This window comes from Lissotriton helveticus, chromosome 8 (genome assembly GCF_964261635.1).
Source record: "Lissotriton helveticus chromosome 8, aLisHel1.1, whole genome shotgun sequence".
Taxonomy (NCBI): Eukaryota; Metazoa; Chordata; class Amphibia; order Caudata; family Salamandridae; genus Lissotriton; species Lissotriton helveticus.
In genome coordinates this window covers 818,631,119-818,650,169 of record NC_136069.1, presented here as the reverse complement: position 1 = coordinate 818,650,169, position 19,051 = coordinate 818,631,119, and the positions used below count along the sequence as shown (strand labels likewise).

Genomic DNA, 19,051 nt, shown 5'->3' with positions numbered 1-19,051 from the left:
TTTGTGCAAATCGGAATGCCAAGGTGAATAGCTGGGCCACAGATTCTGGCTAATTATCTATCTCTTGAATGCAAGAAGCAATAAAAACTGCCTAATGCAGGACTAAAGCATTCCTTGCATAGCCTCTAACATCATAACATAACTGAGCTGCTGGTAACAAGCTAAGCAATGCCTTCCCAAAATGAGAAGTACATGTGCTTATGTGCTTATGTGCTTATGTGCTTATGTGCTTATGTGCTTATGTGCTTATGTGCTTATGTGCTTATGTGCTTATGTGCTTATGTGCTTATGTGCTTATGTGCTTATCCGCTCAATCAGCGCTCGATCAGGCTCAATATAGGAAAGGTGGAAAGGGTCCAAATGGCTGTCCCTTCCTTTTTAGGGTGGGTCCTGCTGACTATCATAGGATTCCTCTTAAGAGTGGCCAGGGTCAGAGGAAAAACTTTCAATGCTTCTTAGTGTTCTCTCCAGAAGCAGGCATTTTCTGTGCCTTTAATTTCAGGCTTTTCCCAGCAGTCTCTGTTCTGCCTATGTAAATTAACAAAAGCAGTGCTTATTCCTCACTTGCTCTAATGTCCTTCCTGTCCACAAAGCTCTGCCTAAGTATGCTTTTTTTCTTTTTCAGGGAAATTCTAAATGGTTTCTCTGTCCACTCTGTGGCAGTAGAATGCTGATTATGATGCCATGTTTTGTGGAATCACCAAGGTACAACTACAGAGGAATATATGAGTCTGAAGGACATGGAACTCTTAGCTAACACATCACAATATGTGATGCTTGCCAACCAAGCACTACATTCTGGTGCGCTGATGATCAGAACATTCTGCTCCTAAAGGAAAGAAAATACCGCTTGATTGAAAATAAAGTCTCTGTTTATATTAACGCTCTCTCTCTCCCTATATCTATCTATCTATCTATCTATCTATCTATCTATCTATCTATCTATCTATCTATCTATCTATCTATCTATCTATCTATCTATCTATCTATATCTCTATCTATCTATCTATCTATCTATCTTTATATATGGATACATGCATACACCTACTCATAGATATGCCATGCATTTCTTTGGATTTGTTTCAACCTCTTGCCATTTATTTGAGAATCCCTACTTTTCAAGTGACTGCAAATGAAGTCATCTCTGGCACGTTTTGGCTGATGCAAGGTAACCAAAACACAAGACAACTTTTAATAAAAATCATTGGTTTCTTTGTTAACGTGCACTGTCAAACATGGGACTTTCACACGTCAGGTAAATATGATAACCAATACACAACAGAAGCAGATGCAGATTGCTTATCAATGTCGTGATAGAACAGTTGTGATTTGAGTAGTAGAAGCGCCCCTGAATTGATACTTATTATATACAGCCTGTAAGATAGTCAAAAATGCATGCTAGGAGAGGAGATGCAAATATAAATGTATTAGAAAAATACATAAAGAGGAGTGATATGCTTTTATTCATGCAAGGCTAGAAAAAATCCCCATACTGTCGAAAGCATTCATACACCACCAAATGGAAATAAACAATTCTGACATTAAACGAAAAGGTGACGATGCATTTGTATCATCACCTTGAGAAGGATCATCTAGGAATTGAGCCCAAGCCTCAGCACTTAAAACCAGAAACACTCCACTAAAATAGGAGGCCTGTTGGTGCCAACAATTCTCAAAGTTAATGCTTGTTCTGGTTGAGCATTGAACCGAATGCAGGGCTCTTTTGAAAGTGAGGTCTGTGAATCAACAGATACATCCACATGCCAATTATGTTATTGTTTTTAAGAGAATTCACTTTCTTGGAACGAGACTGCATGAACCCATCTTCAGGGCCTGGACAATTTCATGCAAAACGGCAACTCTCAACATTGCAGCCAAGACAATATAACTAGTGTTTCTGCCCGGTTTCGAACCGGGGACCTTTCGCGTGTGAGGCGAACGTGATAACCACTACACTACAGAAACAGATACCTACAGGTGATTCTTCTGTGATGAAACTGCTCAAAACAGACTATTCCAAGGGCATCTGGTTTTAGATTTCTTTCATGCAACCTGCCCGACAGCCCTATCTGAACGCTTGTATATGCTTTGCAAGTTCAGCATTTTTGCAAAATGCTTAAAGAGAAATGTTTCCTATTTGCTCAGGCAGGGCAAGGTTAAAAGCATGAGACTCTAGCAAATAATCATCCACTACTGCAAAGAGAAAATTGATATTGGCTTTGAAATGCATACTTCAAAAGAGCACCAATGAAAGGGCTCGTCCGGGATTTGAACCCGGGACCTCTCGCACCCAAAGCGAGAATCATACCCCTAGACCAACGAGCCGTTGAAAGACCCTCACCTCTGAAAAGGTAATACCAGCTCTAAGCCCGCAATGAAGATCATGCTGGGGTCTTTTTCATGCTTGGTCTGTGAATTCACAGGAAATTCAGTGTCAACTTACCCTTTCTCAAACGATAGCACTATCATTTGTAAGTGTCCCCTTTTATTTTTTCTCAGCATTGGACAAGTCTTACAGGAAGTCAGCAGTTATTTATATATTTCTGCATTGGCTAGAGCCTAAAGAGAAAGAATAAAAAGCTGTTCATAACAACATAAGAAACACATTTTGCCTTTTCTCTCAAATACTTATTCCCTTTGTGCAAATCGGAATGCCAAGGTGAATAGCTGGGCCACAGATTCTGGCTAATTATCTATCTCTTGAATGCAAGAAGCAATAAAAACTGCCTAATGCAGGACTAAAGCATTCCTTGCATAGCCTCTAACATCATAACATAACTGAGCTGCTGGTAAGAAGCTAAGCAATGCCTTCCCAAAATGAGAAGTACATGTGCTTATGTGCTTATCCGCTCAATCAGCGCTCGATCAGGCTCGATCAGGCGAGATATAGGAAAGGTGGAAAGGGTCCAAATGGCTGTCCCTTCCTTTTTAGGGTGGGTCCTGCTGACTATCATAGGATTCCTCTTAAGAGTGGCCAGGGTCAGAGGAAAAACTTTCAATGCTTCTTAGTGTTCTCTCCAGAAGCAGGCATTTTCTGTGCCTTTAATTTCAGGCTTTTCCCAGCAGTCTCTGTTCTGCCTATGTAAATTAACAAAAGCAGTGCTTATTCCTCACTTGCTCTAATGTCCTTCCTGTCCACAAAGCTCTGCCTAAGTATGCTTTTTTTCTTTTTCAGGGAAATTCTAAATGGTTTCTCTGTCCACTCTGTGGCAGTAGAATGCTGATTATGATGCCATGTTTTGTGGAATCACCAAGGTACAACTACAGAGGAATATATGAGTCTGAAGGACATGGAACTCTTAGCTAACACATCACAATATGTGATGCTTGCCAACCAAGCACTACATTCTGGTGCGCTGATGATCAGAACATTCTGCTCCTAAAGGAAAGAAAATACCGCTTGATTGAAAATAAAGTCTCTGTTTATATTAACGCTCTCTCTCTCCCTATATCTATCTATCTATCTATCTATCTATCTATCTATCTATCTATCTATCTATCTATCTATCTATCTATCTATCTATCTATCTATCTATCTATCTATCTATATCTCTATCTATCTATCTATCTATCTTTATATATGGATACATGCATACACCTACTCATAGATATGCCATGCATTTCTTTGGATTTGTTTCAACCTCTTGCCATTTATTTGAGAATCCCTACTTTTCAAGTGACTGCAAATGAAGTCATCTCTGGCACGTTTTGGCTGATGCAAGGTAACCAAAACACAAGACAACTTTTAATAAAAATCATTGGTTTCTTTGTTAACGTGCACTGTCAAACATGGGACTTTCACACGTCAGGTAAATATGATAACCAATACACAACAGAAGCAGATGCAGATTGCTTATCAATGTCGTGATAGAACAGTTGTGATTTGAGTAGTAGAAGCGCCCCTGAATTGATACTTATTATATACAGCCTGTAAGATAGTCAAAAATGCATGCTAGGAGAGGAGATGCAAATATAAATGTATTAGAAAAATACATAAAGAGGAGTGATATGCTTTTATTCATGCAAGGCTAGAAAAAATCCCCATACTGTCGAAAGCATTCATACACCACCAAATGGAAATAAACAATTCTGACATTAAACGAAAAGGTGACGATGCATTTGTATCATCACCTTGAGAAGGATCATCTAGGAATTGAGCCCAAGCCTCAGCACTTAAAACCAGAAACACTCCACTAAAATAGGAGGCCTGTTGGTGCCAACAATTCTCAAAGTTAATGCTTGTTCTGGTTGAGCATTGAACCGAATGCAGGGCTCTTTTGAAAGTGAGGTTTGTGAATCAACAGATACATCCACATGCCAATTATGTTATTGTTTTTAAGAGAATTCACTTTCTTGGAACGAGACTGCATGAACCCATCTTCAGGGCCTGGACAATTTCATGCAAAACGGCAACTCTCAACATTGCAGCCAAGACAATATAACTAGTGTTTCTGCCCGGTTTCGAACCGGGGACCTTTCGCGTGTGAGGCGAACGTGATAACCACTACACCACAGAAACAGATACCTACAGGTGATTCTTCTGTGATGAAACTGCTCAAAACAGACTATTCCAAGGGCATCTGGTTTTAGATTTCTTTCATGCAACCTGCCCGACAGCCCTATCTGAACGCTTGTATATGCCTTGCAAGTTCAGCATTTTTGCAAAATGCTTAAAGAGAAATGTTTCCTATTTGCTCAGGCAGGGCAAGGTTAAAAGCATGAGACTCTAGCAAATAATCATCCACTACTGCAAAGAGAAAATTGATATTGGCTTTGAAATGCATACTTCAAAAGAGCACCAATGAAAGGGCTCGTCCGGGATTTGAACCCGGGACCTCTCACACCCAAAGCGAGAATCATACCCCTAGACCAACGAGCCGTTGAAAGACCCTCACCTCTGAAAAGGTAATACCAGCTCTAAGCCCGCAATGAAGATCATGCTGGGGTCTTTTTCATGCTTGGTCTGTGAATTCACAGGAAATTCAGTGTCAACTTACCCTTTCTCAAACGATAGCACTATCATTTGTAAGTGTCCCCTTTTATTTTTTCTCAGCATTGGACACGTCTTACAGGAAGTCAGCAGTTATTTATATATTTCTGCATTGGCTAGAGCCTAAAGAGAAAGAATAAAAAGCTGTTCATAACAACATAAGAAACACATTTTGCCTTTTCTCTCCAATACTGATTCCCTTTGTGCAAATCGGAATGCCAAGGTGAATAGCTGGGCCACAGATTCTGGCTAGTTATCTATCTCTTGAATGCAAGAAGCAATAAAAACTGCCTAATGCAGGACTAAAGCATTCCTTGCATAGCCTCTAACATCATAACATAACTGAGCTGCTGGTAACAAGCTAAGCAATGCATTCCCAAAATGAGAAGTACATGTGCTTATGTGCTTATCCGCTCAATCAGCGCTCGATCAGGCGAGATATAGGAAAGGTGGAAAGGGTCCAAATGGCTGTCCCTTCCTTTTTAGGGTGGGTCCTGCTGACTATCATAGGATTCCTCTTAAGAGTGGCCAGGGTCAGAGGAAAAACTTTCAATGCTTCTTAGTGTTCTCTCCAGAAGCAGGCATTTTCTGTGCCTTTAATTTCAGGCTTTTCCCAGCAGTCTCTGTTCTGCCTATGTAAATTAACAAAAGCAGTGCTTATTCCTCACTTGCTCTAATGTCCTTCCTGTCCACAAAGCTCTGCCTAAGTATGCTTTTTTTCTTTTTCAGGGAAATTCTAAATGGTTTCTCTGTCCACTCTGTGGCAGTAGAATGCTGATTATGATGCCATGTTTTGTGGAATCACCAAGGTACAACTACAGAGGAATATATGAGTCTGAAGGACATGGAACTCTTAGCTAACACATCACAATATGTGATGCTTGCCAACCAAGCACTACATTCTGGTGCGCTGATGATCAGAACATTCTGCTCCTAAAGGAAAGAAAATACCGCTTGATTGAAAATAAAGTCTCTGTTTATATTAACGCTCTCTCTCTCCCTATATCTATCTATCTATCTATCTATCTATCTATCTATCTATCTATCTATCTATCTATCTATCTATCTATCTATCTATCTATCTATCTATCTATCTATCTATCTATCTATCTATCTATCTATATCTCTATCTATCTATCTATCTATCTATCTTTATATATGGATACATGCATACACCTACTCATAGATATGCCATGCATTTCTTTGGATTTGTTTCAACCTCTTGCCATTTATTTGAGAATTCCTACTTTTCAAGTGACTGCAAATGAAGTCATCTCTGGCACGTTTTGGCTGATGCAAGGTAACCAAAACACAAGACAACTTTTAATAAAAATCATTGGTTTCTTTGTTAACGTGCACTGTCAAACATGGGACTTTCACACGTCAGGTAAATATGATAACCAATACACAACAGAAGCAGATGCAGATTGCTTATCAATGTCGTGATAGAACAGTTGTGATTTGAGTAGTAGAAGCGCCCCTGAATTGATACTTATTATATACAGCCTGTAAGATAGTCAAAAATGCATGCTAGGAGAGGAGATGCAAATATAAATGTATTAGAAAAATACATAAAGAGGAGTGATATGCTTTTATTCATGCAAGGCTAGAAAAAATCCCCATACTGTCGAAAGCATTCATACACCACCAAATGGAAATAAACAATTCTGACATTAAACGAAAAGGTGACGATGCATTTGTATCATCACCTTGAGAAGGATCATCTAGGAATTGAGCCCAAGCCTCAGCACTTAAAACCAGAAACACTCCACTAAAATAGGAGGCCTGTTGGTGCCAACAATTCTCAAAGTTAATGCTTGTTCTGGTTGAGCATTGAACCGAATGCAGGGCTCTTTTGAAAGTGAGGTTTGTGAATCAACAGATACATCCACATGCCAAGTATGTTATTGTTTTTAAGAGAATTCACTTTCTTGGAACGAGACTGCATGAACCCATCTTCAGGGCCTGGACAATTTCATGCAAAACGGCAACTCTCAACATTGCAGCCAAGACAATATAACTAGTGTTTCTGCCTGGTTTCGAACCGGGGACCTTTCGCGTGTGAGGCAAACGTGATAACCACTACACTACAGAAACAGATACCTACAGGTGATTCTTCTGTGATGAAACTGCTCAAAACAGACTATTCCAAGGGCATCTGGTTTTAGATTTCTTTCATGCAACCTGCCCGACAGCCCTATCTGAACGCTTGTATATGCCTTGCAAGTTCAGCATTTTTGCAAAATGCTTAAAGAGAAATGTTTCCTATTTGCTCAGGCAGGGCAAGGTTAAAAGCATGAGACTCTAGCAAATAATCATCCACTACTGCAAAGAGAAAATTGATATTGGCTTTGAAATGCATACTTCAAAAGAGCACCAATGAAAGGGCTCGTCCAGGATTTGAACCCGGGACCTCTCGCACCCAAAGCGAGAATCATACCCCTAGACCAACGAGCCGTTGAAAGACCCTCACCTCTGAAAAGGTAATACCAGCTCTAAGCCCGCAATGAAGATCATGCTGGGGTCTTTTTCATGCTTGGTCTGTGAATTCACAGGAAATTCAGTGTCAACTTACCCTTTCTCAAACGATAGCACTATCATTTGTAAGTGTCCCCTTTTATTTTTTCTCAGCATTGGACAAGTCTTACAGGAAGTCAGCAGTTATTTATATATTTCTGCATTGGCTAGAGCCTAAAGAGAAAGAATAAAAAGCTGTTCATAACAACATAAGAAACACATTTTGCCTTTTCTCTCAAATACTTATTCCCTTTGTGCAAATCGGAATGCCAAGGTGAATAGCTGGGCCACAGATTCTGGCTAATTATCTATCTCTTGAATGCAAGAAGCAATAAAAACTGCCTAATGCAGGACTAAAGCATTCCTTGCATAGCCTCTAACATCATAACATAACTGAGCTGCTGGTAACAAGCTAAGCAATGCCTTCCCAAAATGAGAAGTACATGTGCTTATGTGCTTATCCGCTCAATCAGCGCTCGATCAGGCTCGATATAGGAAAGGTGGAAAGGGTCCAAATGGCTGTCCCTTCCTTTTTAGGGTGGGTCCTGCTGACTATCATAGGATTCCTCTTAAGAGTGGCCAGGGTCAGAGGAAAAACTTTCAATGCTTCTTAGTGTTCTCTCCAGAAGCAGGCATTTTCTGTGCCTTTAATTTCAGGCTTTTCCCAGCAGTCTCTGTTCTGCCTATGTAAATTAACAAAAGCAGTGCTTATTCCTCACTTGCTCTAATGTCCTTCCTGTCCACAAAGCTCTGCCTAAGTATGCTTTTTTTCTTTTTCAGGGAAATTCTAAATGGTTTCTCTGTCCACTCTGTGGCAGTAGAATGCTGATTATGATGCCATGTTTTGTGGAATCACCAAGGTACAACTACAGAGGAATATATGAGTCTGAAGGACATGGAACTCTTAGCTAACACATCACAATATGTGATGCTTGCCAACCAAGCACTACATTCTGGTGCGCTGATGATCAGAACATTCTGCTCCTAAAGGAAAGAAAATACCGCTTGATTGAAAATAAAGTCTCTGTTTATATTAACGCTCTCTCTCTCCCTATATCTATCTATCTATCTATCTATCTATCTATCTATCTATCTATCTATCTATCTATCTATCTATCTATCTATCTATCTATCTATCTATCTATCTATCTATCTATCTATCTATCTATCTATCTATCTATATCTCTATCTATCTATCTATCTATCTATCTTTATATATGGATACATGCATACACCTACTCATAGATATGCCATGCATTTCTTTGGATTTGTTTCAACCTCTTGCCATTTATTTGAGAATCCCTACTTTTCAAGTGACTGCAAATGAAGTCATCTCTGGCACGTTTTGGCTGATGCAAGGTAACCAAAACACAAGACAACTTTTAATAAAAATCATTGGTTTCTTTGTTAACGTGCACTGTCAAACATGGGACTTTCACACGTCAGGTAAATATGATAACCAATACACAACAGAAGCAGATGCAGATTGCTTATCAATGTCGTGATAGAACAGTTGTGATTTGAGTAGTAGAAGCGCCCCTGAATTGATACTTATTATATACAGCCTGTAAGATAGTCAAAAATGCATGCTAGGAGAGGAGATGCAAATATAAATGTATTAGAAAAATACATAAAGAGGAGTGATATGCTTTTATTCATGCAAGGCTAGAAAAAATCCCCATACTGTCGAAAGCATTCATACACCACCAAATGGAAATAAACAATTCTGACATTAAACGAAAAGGTGACGATGCATTTGTATCATCACCTTGAGAAGGATCATCTAGGAATTGAGCCCAAGCCTCAGCACTTAAAACCAGAAACACTCCACTAAAATAGGAGGCCTGTTGGTGCCAACAATTCTCAAAGTTAATGCTTGTTCTGGTTGAGCATTGAACCGAATGCAGGGCTCTTTTGAAAGTGAGGTTTGTGAATCAACAGATACATCCACATGCCAATTATGTTATTGTTTTTAAGAGAATTCACTTTCTTGGAACGAGACTGCATGAACCCATCTTCAGGGCCTGGACAATTTCATGCAAAACGGCAACTCTCAACATTGCAGCCAAGACAATATAACTAGTGTTTCTGCCCGGTTTCGAACCGGGGACCTTTCGCGTGTGAGGCGAACGTGATAACCACTACACTACAGAAACAGATACCTACAGGTGATTCTTCTGTGATGAAACTGCTCAAAACAGACTATTCCAAGGGCATCTGGTTTTAGATTTCTTTCATGCAACCTGCCCGACAGCCCTATCTGAACGCTTGTATATGCCTTGCAAGTTCAGCATTTTTGCAAAATGCTTAAAGAGAAATGTTTCCTATTTGCTCAGGCAGGGCAAGGTTAAAAGCATGAGACTCTAGCAAATAATCATCCACTACTGCAAAGAGAAAATTGATATTGGCTTTGAAATGCATACTTCAAAAGAGCACCAATGAAAGGGCTCGTCCGGGATTTGAACCCGGGACCTCTCGCACCCAAAGCGAGAATCATACCCCTAGACCAACGAGTCGTTGAAAGACCCTCACCTCTGAAAAGGTAATACCAGCTCTAAGCCCGCAATGAAGATCATGCTGGGGTCTTTTTCATGCTTGGTCTGTGAATTCACAGGAAATTCAGTGTCAACTTACCCTTTCTCAAACGATAGCACTATCATTTGTAAATGTCCCCTTTTATTTTTTCTCAGCATTGGACAAGTCTTACAGGAAGTCAGCAGTTATTTATATATTTCTGCATTGGCTAGAGCCTAAAGAGAAAGAATAAAAAGCTGTTCATAACAACATAAGAAACACATTTTGCCTTTTCTCTCAAATACTCATTCCCTTTGTGCAAATCGGAATGCCAAGGTGAATAGCTGGGCCACAGATTCTGGCTAATTATCTATCTCTTGAATGCAAGAAGCAATAAAAACTGCCTAATGCAGGACTAAAGCATTCCTTGCATAGCCTCTAACATCATAACATAACTGAGCTGCTGGTAACAAGCTAAGCAATGCCTTCCCAAAATGAGAAGTACATGTGCTTATGTGCTTATCCGCTCAATCAGCGCTCGATCAGGCGAGATATAGGAAAGGTGGAAAGGGTCCAAATGGCTGTCCCTTCCTTTTTAGGGTGGGTCCTGCTGACTATCATAGGATTCCTCTTAAGAGTGGCCAGGGTCAGAGGAAAAACTTTCAATGCTTCTTAGTGTTCTCTCCAGAAGCAGGCATTTTCTGTGCCTTTAATTTCAGGCTTTTCCCAGCAGTCTCTGTTCTGCCTATGTAAATTAACAAAAGCAGTGCTTATTCCTCACTTGCTCTAATGTCCTTCCTGTCCACAAAGCTCTGCCTAAGTATGCTTTTTTTCTTTTTCAGGGAAATTCTAAATGGTTTCTCTGTCCACTCTGTGGCAGTAGAATGCTGATTATGATGCCATGTTTTGTGGAATCACCAAGGTACAACTACAGAGGAATATATGAGTCTGAAGGACATGGAACTCTTAGCTAACACATCACAATATGTGATGCTTGCCAACCAAGCACTACATTCTGGTGCGCTGATGATCAGAACATTCTGCTCCTAAAGGAAAGAAAATACCGCTTGATTGAAAATAAAGTCTCTGTTTATATTAACGCTCTCTCTCTCCCTATATCTATCTATCTATCTATCTATCTATCTATCTATCTATCTATCTATCTATCTATCTATCTATCTATCTATCTATCTATCTATCTATCTATCTATCTATCTATATCTCTATCTATCTATCTATCTATCTATCTTTATATATGGATACATGCATACACCTACTCATAGATATGCCATGCATTTCTTTGGATTTGTTTCAACCTCTTGCCATTTATTTGAGAATTCCTACTTTTCAAGTGACTGCAAATGAAGTCATCTCTGGCACGTTTTGGCTGATGCAAGGTAACCAAAACACAAGACAACTTTTAATAAAAATCATTGGTTTCTTTGTTAACGTGCACTGTCAAACATGGGACTTTCACACGTCAGGTAAATATGATAACCAATACACAACAGAAGCAGATGCAGATTGCTTATCAATGTCGTGATAGAACAGTTGTGATTTGAGTAGTAGAAGCGCCCCTGAATTGATACCTATTATATACAGCCTGTAAGATAGTCAAAAATGCATGCTAGGAGAGGAGATGCAAATATAAATGTATTAGAAAAATACATAAAGAGGAGTGATATGCTTTTATTCATGCAAGGCTAGAAAAAATCCCCATACTGTCGAAAGCATTCATACACCACCAAATGGAAATAAACAATTCTGACATTAAACGAAAAGGTGACGATGCATTTGTATCATCACCTTGAGAAGGATCATCTAGGAATTGAGCCCAAGCCTCAGCACTTAAAACCAGAAACACTCCAGTAAAATAGGAGGCCTGTTGGTGCCAACAATTCTCAAAGTTAATGCTTGTTCTGGTTGAGCATTGAACCGAATGCAGGGCTCTTTTGAAAGTGAGGTTTGTGAATCAACAGATACATCCACATGCCAATTATGTTATTGTTTTTAAGAGAATTCACTTTCTTGGAACGAGACTGCATGAACCCATCTTCAGGGCCTGGACAATTTCATGCAAAACGGCAACTCTCAACATTGCAGCCAAGACAATATAACTAGTGTTTCTGCCCGGTTTCGAACCGGGGACCTTTCGCGTGTGAGGCGAACGTGATAACCACTACACTACAGAAACAGATACCTACAGGTGATTCTTCTGTGATGAAACTGCTCAAAACAGACTATTCCAAGGGCATCTGGTTTTAGATTTCTTTCATGCAACCTGCCCGACAGCCCTATCTGAACGCTTGTATATGCCTTGCAAGTTCAGCATTTTTGCAAAATGCTTAAAGAGAAATGTTTCCTATTTGCTCAGGCAGGGCAAGGTTAAAAGCATGAGACTCTAGCAAATAATCATCCACTACTGCAAAGAGAAAATTGATATTGGCTTTGAAATGCATACTTCAAAAGAGCACCAATGAAAGGGCTCGTCCGGGATTGGAACCCGGGACCTCTCGCAGCCAAAGCGAGAATCATACCCCTAGACCAACGAGCCGTTGAAAGACCCTCACCTCTGAAAAGGTAATACCAGCTCTAAGCCCGCAATGAAGATCATGCTGGGGTCTTTTTCATGCTTGGTCTGTGAATTCACAGGAAATTCAGTGTCAACTTACCCTTTCTCAAACGATAGCACTATCATTTGTAAGTGTCCCCTTTTATTTTTTCTCAGCATTGGACAAGTCTTACAGGAAGTCAGCAGTTATTTATATATTTCTGCATTGGCTAGAGCCTAAAGAGAAAGAATAAAAAGCTGTTCATAACAACATAAGAAACACATTTTGCCTTTTCTCTCAAATACTTATTCCCTTTGTGCAAATCGGAATGCCAAGGTGAATAGCTGGGCCACAGATTCTGGCTAATTATCTATCTCTTGAATGCAAGAAGCAATAAAAACTGCCTAATGCAGGACTAAAGCATTCCTTGCATAGCCTCTAACATCATAACATAACTGAGCTGCTGGTAACAAGCTAAGCAATGCCTTCCCAAAATGAGAAGTACATGTGCTTATGTGCTTATCCGCTCAATCAGCGCTCGATCAGGCTCGATATAGGAAAGGTGGAAAGGGTCCAAATGGCTGTCCCTTCCTTTTTAGGGTGGGTCCTGCTGACTATCATAGGATTCCTCTTAAGAGTGGCCAGGGTCAGAGGAAAAACTTTCAATGCTTCTTAGTGTTCTCTCCAGAAGCAGGCATTTTCTGTGCCTTTAATTTCAGGCTTTTCCCAGCAGTCTCTGTTCTGCCTATGTAAATTAACAAAAGCAGTGCTTATTCCTCACTTGCTCTAATGTCCTTCCTGTCCACAAAGCTCTGCCTAAGTATGCTTTTTTTCTTTTTCAGGGAAATTCTAAATGGTTTCTCTGTCCACTCTGTGGCAGTAGAATGCTGATTATGATGCCATGTTTTGTGGAATCACCAAGGTACAACTACAGAGGAATATATGAGTCTGAAGGACATGGAACTCTTAGCTAACACATCACAATATGTGATGCTTGCCAACCAAGCACTACATTCTGGTGCGCTGATGATCAGAACATTCTGCTCCTAAAGGAAAGAAAATACCGCTTGATTGAAAATAAAGTCTCTGTTTATATTAACGCTCTCTCTCTCCCTATATCTATCTATCTATCTATCTATCTATCTATCTATCTATCTATCTATCTATCTATCTATCTATCTATCTATCTATCTATCTATCTATCTATCTATCTATCTATCTATCTATCTATCTATATCTCTATCTATCTATCTATCTATCTATCTTTATATATGGATACATGCATACACCTACTCATAGATATGCCATGCATTTCTTTGGATTTGTTTCAACCTCTTGCCATTTATTTGAGAATCCCTACTTTTCAAGTGACTGCAAATGAAGTCATCTCTGGCACGTTTTGGCTGATGCAAGGTAACCAAAACACAAGACAACTTTTAATAAAAATCATTGGTTTCTTTGTTAACGTGCACTGTCAAACATGGGACTTTCACACGTCAGGTAAATATGATAACCAATACACAACAGAAGCAGATGCAGATTGCTTATCAATGTCGTGATAGAACAGTTGTGATTTGAGTAGTAGAAGCGCCCCTGAATTGATACTTATTATATACAGCCTGTAAGATAGTCAAAAATGCATGCTAGGAGAGGAGATGCAAATATAAATGTATTAGAAAAATACATAAAGAGGAGTGATATGCTTTTATTCATGTAAGGCTAGAAAAAATCCCCATACTGTCGAAAGCATTCATACACCACCAAATGGAAATAAACAATTCTGACATTAAACGAAAAGGTGACGATGCATTTGTATCATCACCTTGAGAAGGATCATCTAGGAATTGAGCCCAAGCCTCAGCACTTAAAACCAGAAACACTCCACTAAAATAGGAGGCCTGTTGGTGCCAACAATTCTCAAAGTTAATGCTTGTTCTGGTTGAGCATTGAACCGAATGCAGGGCTCTTTTGAAAGTGAGGTTTGTGAATCAACAGATACATCCAACTGCCAATTATGTTATTGTTTTTAAGAGAATTCACTTTCTTGGAACGAGACTGCATGAACCCATCTTCAGGGCCTGGACAATTTCATGCAAAACAGCAACTCTCAACATTGCAGCCAAGACAATATAACTAGTGTTTCTGCCCGGTTTCGAACCGGGGACCTTTCGCGTGTGAGGCGAACGTGATAACCACTACACTACAGAAACAGATACCTACAGGTGATTCTTCTGTGATGAAACTGCTCAAAACAGACTATTCCAAGGGCATCTGGTTTTAGATTTCTTTCATGCAACCTGCCCGACAGCCCTATCTGAACGCTTGTATATGCCTTGCAAGTTCAGCATTTTTGCAAAATGCTTAAAGAGAAATGTTTCCTATTTGCTCAGGCAGGGCAAGGTTAAAAGCATGAGACTCTAGCAAATAATCATCCACTACTGCAAAGAGAAAATTGATATTGGCTTTGAAATGCATACTTCAAAAGAGCACCAATGAAAGGGCTCGTCCGAGATTTGAACCCGGGACCTCTCGCACCCAAAGCGAGAATCATACCCCTAGGCCAACGAGCCGTTGAAAGACCCTCACCTCTGAAAAGGTAATACCAGCTCTAAGCCCGCAATGAAGATCATGCTGGGGTCTTTTTCATGCTTGGTCTGTGAATTCACAGGAAATTCAGTGTCAACTTACCCTTTCTCAAACGATAGCACTATCATTTGTAAGTGTCCCCTTTTATTTTTTCTCAGCATTGGACACGTCTTACAGGAAGTCAGCAGTTATTTATATATTTCTGCATTGGCTAGAGCCTAAAGAGAAAGAATAAAAAGCTGTTCATAACAACATAAGAAACACATTTTGCCTTTTCTCTCCAATACTGATTCCCTTTGTGCAAATCGGAATGCCAAGGTGAATAGCTGGGCCACAGATTCTGGCTAGTTATCTATCTCTTGAATGCAAGAAGCAATAAAAACTGCCTAATGCAGGACTAAAGCATTCCTTGCATAGCCTCTAACATCATAACATAACTGAGCTGCTGGTAACAAGCTAAGCAATGCATTCCCAAAATGAGAAGTACATGTGCTTATGTGCTTATCCGCTCAATCAGCGCTCGATCAGGCGAGATATAGGAAAGGTGGAAAGGGTCCAAATGGCTGTCCCTTCCTTTTTAGGGTGGGTCCTGCTGACTATCATAGGATTCCTCTCAAGAGTGGCCAGGGTCAGAGGAAAAACTTTCAATGCTTCTTAGTGTTCTCTCCAGAAGCAGGCATTTTCTGTGCCTTTAATTTCAGGCTTTTCCCAGCAGTCTCTGTTCTGCCTATGTAAATTAACAAAAGCAGTGCTTATTCCTCACTTGCTCTAATGTCCTTCCTGTCCACAAAGCTCTGCCTAAGTATGCTTTTTTTCTTTTTCAGGGAAATTCTAAATGGTTTCTCTGTCCACTCTGTGGCAGTAGAATGCTGATTATGATGCCATGTTTTGTGGAATCACCAAGGTACAACTACAGAGGAATATATGAGTCTGAAGGACATGGAACTCTTAGCTAACACATCACAATATGTGATGCTTGCCAACCAAGCACTACATTCTGGTGCGCTGATGATCAGAACATTCTGCTCCTAAAGGAAAGAAAATACCGCTTGATTGAAAATAAAGTCTCTGTTTATATTAACGCTCTCTCTCTCCCTATATCTATCTATCTATCTATCTATCTATCTATCTATCTATCTATCTATCTATCTATCTATCTATCTATCTATCTATCTATCTATCTATCTATCTATCTATCTATATCTCTATCTATCTATCTATCTATCTATCTTTATATATGGATACATGCATACACCTACTCATAGATATGCCATGCATTTCTTTGGATTTGTTTCAACCTCTTGCCATTTATTTGAGAATCCCTACTTTTCAAGTGACTGCAAATGAAGTCATCTCTGGCACGTTTTGGCTGATGCAAGGTAACCAAAACACAAGACAACTTTTAATAAAAATCATTGGTTTCTTTGTTAACGTGCACTGTCAAACATGGGACTTTCACACGTCAGGTAAATATGATAACCAATACACAACAGAAGCAGATGCAGATTGCTTATCAATGTCGTGATAGAACAGTTGTGATTTGAGTAGTAGAAGCGCCCCTGAATTGATACTTATTATATACAGCCTGTAAGATAGTCAAAAATGCATGCTAGGAGAGGAGATGCAAATATAAATGTATTAGAAAAATACATAAAGAGGAGTGATATGCTTTTATTCATGCAAGGCTAGAAAAAATCCCCATACTGTCGAAAGCATTCATACACCACCAAATGGAAATAAACAATTCTGACATTAAACGAAAAGGTGACGATGCATTTGTATCATCACCTTGAGAAGGATCATCTAGGAATTGAGCCCAAGCCTCAGCACTTAAAACCAGAAACACTCCACTAAAATAGGAGGCCTGTTGGTGCCAACAATTCTCAAAGTTAATGCTTGTTCTGGTTGAGCATTGAACCGAATGCAGGGCTCTTTTGAAAGTGAGGTCTGTGAATCAACAGATACATCCACATGCCAATTATGTTATTGTTTTTAAGAGAATTCACTTTCTTGGAACGAGACTGCATAAACCCATCTTCAGGGCCTGGACAATTTCATGCAAAACGGCAACTCTCAACATTGCAGCCAAGACAATATAACTAGTGTTTCTGCCCGGTTTCGAACCAGGGACCTTTCGCGTGTGAGGCGAATGTGATAACCACTACACTACAGAAACAGATACCTACAGGTGATTCTTCTGTGATGAAACTGCTCAAAACAGACTATTCCAAGGGCATCTGGTTTTAGATTTCTTTCATGCAACCTGCCCGACAGCCCTTTCTGAACGCTTGTATATGCCTTGCAAGTTCAGCATTTTGCAAAATGCTTAAAGAGAAATGTTTCCTATTTGCTCAGGCAGGGCAAGGTTAAAAGCATGAGACTCTAGCAAATAATCATCCACTACTGCAAAGAGAAAATTGATATTGGCTTTGAAATGCATACTTCAAAAGAGCACCAATGAAAGGGCTCGTCTGGGATTTGAACCCGGGACCTCTCGCACCCAAAGCGAGAATCATACCCCTAGACCAACGAGCCGTTGAAAGACCCTCACCTCTGAAAAGGTAATACCAGCTCTAAGCCCGCAATGAAGATCATGCTGGGGTCTTTTTCATGCTTGGTCTGTGAATTCACAGGAAATTCAGTGTCAACTTACCCTTTCTCAAACGATAGCACTATCATTTGTAAGTGTCCCCTTTTATTTTGTCTCAGCATTGGACACGTCTTACAGGAAGTCAGCAGTTATTTATATATTTCTGCATTGGCTAGCGCCTAAAGAGAAAGAATAAAAAGCTGTTCATAACAACATAAGAAACACATTTTGCCTTTTCTCTCCAATACTTATTCCCTTTGTGCAAATCGGAATGCCAAGGTGAATAGCTGGGCCACAGATTCTGGCTATTTATCTATCTCTTAATGCAAGAAGCAATAAAAACTGCCTAATGCAGGACTAAAGCATTCCTTGCATAGCCTCTAACATCATAACATAACTGAGCTGCTGGTAACAAGCTAAGCAATGCCTTCCCAAAATGAGAAGTACATGTGCTTATGTGCTTATCCGCTCAATCAGGCTCGATCAGGCGAGATATAGAAAAGGTGGAAAGGGTCCAAATGGCTGTCCCTTCCTTTTTAGGGTGGGTCCTGCTGACTATCATAGGATTCCTCTTAAGAGTGGCCAGGGTCAGAGGAAAAACTTTCAATGCTTCTTAGTGTTCTCTCCAGAAGCAGGCATTTTCTGTGCCTTTAATTTCAGGCTTTTCCCAGCAGTCTCTGTTCTGCCTATGTAAATTAACAAAAGCAGTGCTTATTCCTCACTTGCTCTAATGTCCTTCCTGTCCACAAAGCTCTGCCAAAGTATGCTTTTTTTCTTTTTCAGGGAAATTCTAAATGGTTTCTCTGTCCACTCTGTGGCAGTAGAATGCTGATTATGATGCCATGTTTTGTGGAATCACCAAGGTACAACTACAGAGGAATATATGAGTCTGAAGGACATGGAACTCTTAGCTAACACATCACAATATGTGATGCTTGCCAACCAAGCACTACATTCTGGTGCGCTGATGATCAGAACATTCTGCTCCTAAAGGAAAGAAAATACCGCTTGATTGAAAATAAAGTCTCTGTTTATATTAACGCTCTCTCTCTCCCTATATCTATCTATCTATCTATCTATCTATCTATCTATCTATCTATCTATCTATCTATCTATCTATCTATCTATCTATCTATCTATCTATCTATCTATCTATCTATCTATCTATCTATCTATCTATATATCTATCTATCTATCTATCTATCTATCTATCTATCTTTATATATGGATACATGCATACACCTACTCATAGATATGCCATGCATTTCTTTGGATTTGTTTCAACCTCTTGCCATTTATTTG

The 19,051-nt window shown here is 39.7% G+C and overlaps 14 non-coding genes across 14 annotated transcripts; all 14 read right to left on the bottom strand.

Moving 5' to 3' along the window:
- Positions 1–1,892: 1,892 nt before the first annotated feature.
- On the bottom strand, positions 1,893–1,965 carry TRNAV-CAC (transfer RNA valine (anticodon CAC)). Its single transcript has one exon. It is a non-coding gene; the product is annotated as a tRNA-Val (tRNA).
- Positions 1,966–2,253: 288 nt separating this feature from the next.
- On the bottom strand, positions 2,254–2,325 carry TRNAP-UGG (transfer RNA proline (anticodon UGG)). The gene has a single exon. It is a non-coding gene; the product is annotated as a tRNA-Pro (tRNA).
- A 2,121-nt stretch (positions 2,326–4,446) lies between these two features.
- Positions 4,447–4,519, bottom strand: TRNAV-CAC (transfer RNA valine (anticodon CAC)). Its single transcript has one exon. It is a non-coding gene; the product is annotated as a tRNA-Val (tRNA).
- Positions 4,520–4,807: 288 nt separating this feature from the next.
- TRNAP-UGG (transfer RNA proline (anticodon UGG)) lies at positions 4,808–4,879 on the bottom strand. Its single transcript has one exon. It is a non-coding gene; the product is annotated as a tRNA-Pro (tRNA).
- A 2,135-nt stretch (positions 4,880–7,014) lies between these two features.
- On the bottom strand, positions 7,015–7,087 carry TRNAV-CAC (transfer RNA valine (anticodon CAC)). The gene has a single exon. It is a non-coding gene; the product is annotated as a tRNA-Val (tRNA).
- A 288-nt stretch (positions 7,088–7,375) lies between these two features.
- TRNAP-UGG (transfer RNA proline (anticodon UGG)) lies at positions 7,376–7,447 on the bottom strand. The gene has a single exon. It is a non-coding gene; the product is annotated as a tRNA-Pro (tRNA).
- A 2,143-nt stretch (positions 7,448–9,590) lies between these two features.
- Positions 9,591–9,663, bottom strand: TRNAV-CAC (transfer RNA valine (anticodon CAC)). Its single transcript has one exon. It is a non-coding gene; the product is annotated as a tRNA-Val (tRNA).
- A 283-nt stretch (positions 9,664–9,946) lies between these two features.
- Positions 9,947–10,023, bottom strand: TRNAP-UGG (transfer RNA proline (anticodon UGG)). Its single transcript has one exon. It is a non-coding gene; the product is annotated as a tRNA-Pro (tRNA).
- A 2,119-nt stretch (positions 10,024–12,142) lies between these two features.
- TRNAV-CAC (transfer RNA valine (anticodon CAC)) lies at positions 12,143–12,215 on the bottom strand. Its single transcript has one exon. It is a non-coding gene; the product is annotated as a tRNA-Val (tRNA).
- A 288-nt stretch (positions 12,216–12,503) lies between these two features.
- On the bottom strand, positions 12,504–12,575 carry TRNAP-UGG (transfer RNA proline (anticodon UGG)). Its single transcript has one exon. It is a non-coding gene; the product is annotated as a tRNA-Pro (tRNA).
- A 2,135-nt stretch (positions 12,576–14,710) lies between these two features.
- Positions 14,711–14,783, bottom strand: TRNAV-CAC (transfer RNA valine (anticodon CAC)). The gene has a single exon. It is a non-coding gene; the product is annotated as a tRNA-Val (tRNA).
- Positions 14,784–15,071: 288 nt separating this feature from the next.
- TRNAP-UGG (transfer RNA proline (anticodon UGG)) lies at positions 15,072–15,143 on the bottom strand. The gene has a single exon. It is a non-coding gene; the product is annotated as a tRNA-Pro (tRNA).
- A 2,119-nt stretch (positions 15,144–17,262) lies between these two features.
- On the bottom strand, positions 17,263–17,335 carry TRNAV-CAC (transfer RNA valine (anticodon CAC)). The gene has a single exon. It is a non-coding gene; the product is annotated as a tRNA-Val (tRNA).
- A 287-nt stretch (positions 17,336–17,622) lies between these two features.
- Positions 17,623–17,694, bottom strand: TRNAP-UGG (transfer RNA proline (anticodon UGG)). The gene has a single exon. It is a non-coding gene; the product is annotated as a tRNA-Pro (tRNA).
- Between the last annotated feature and the right edge of the window lie 1,357 nt (positions 17,695–19,051).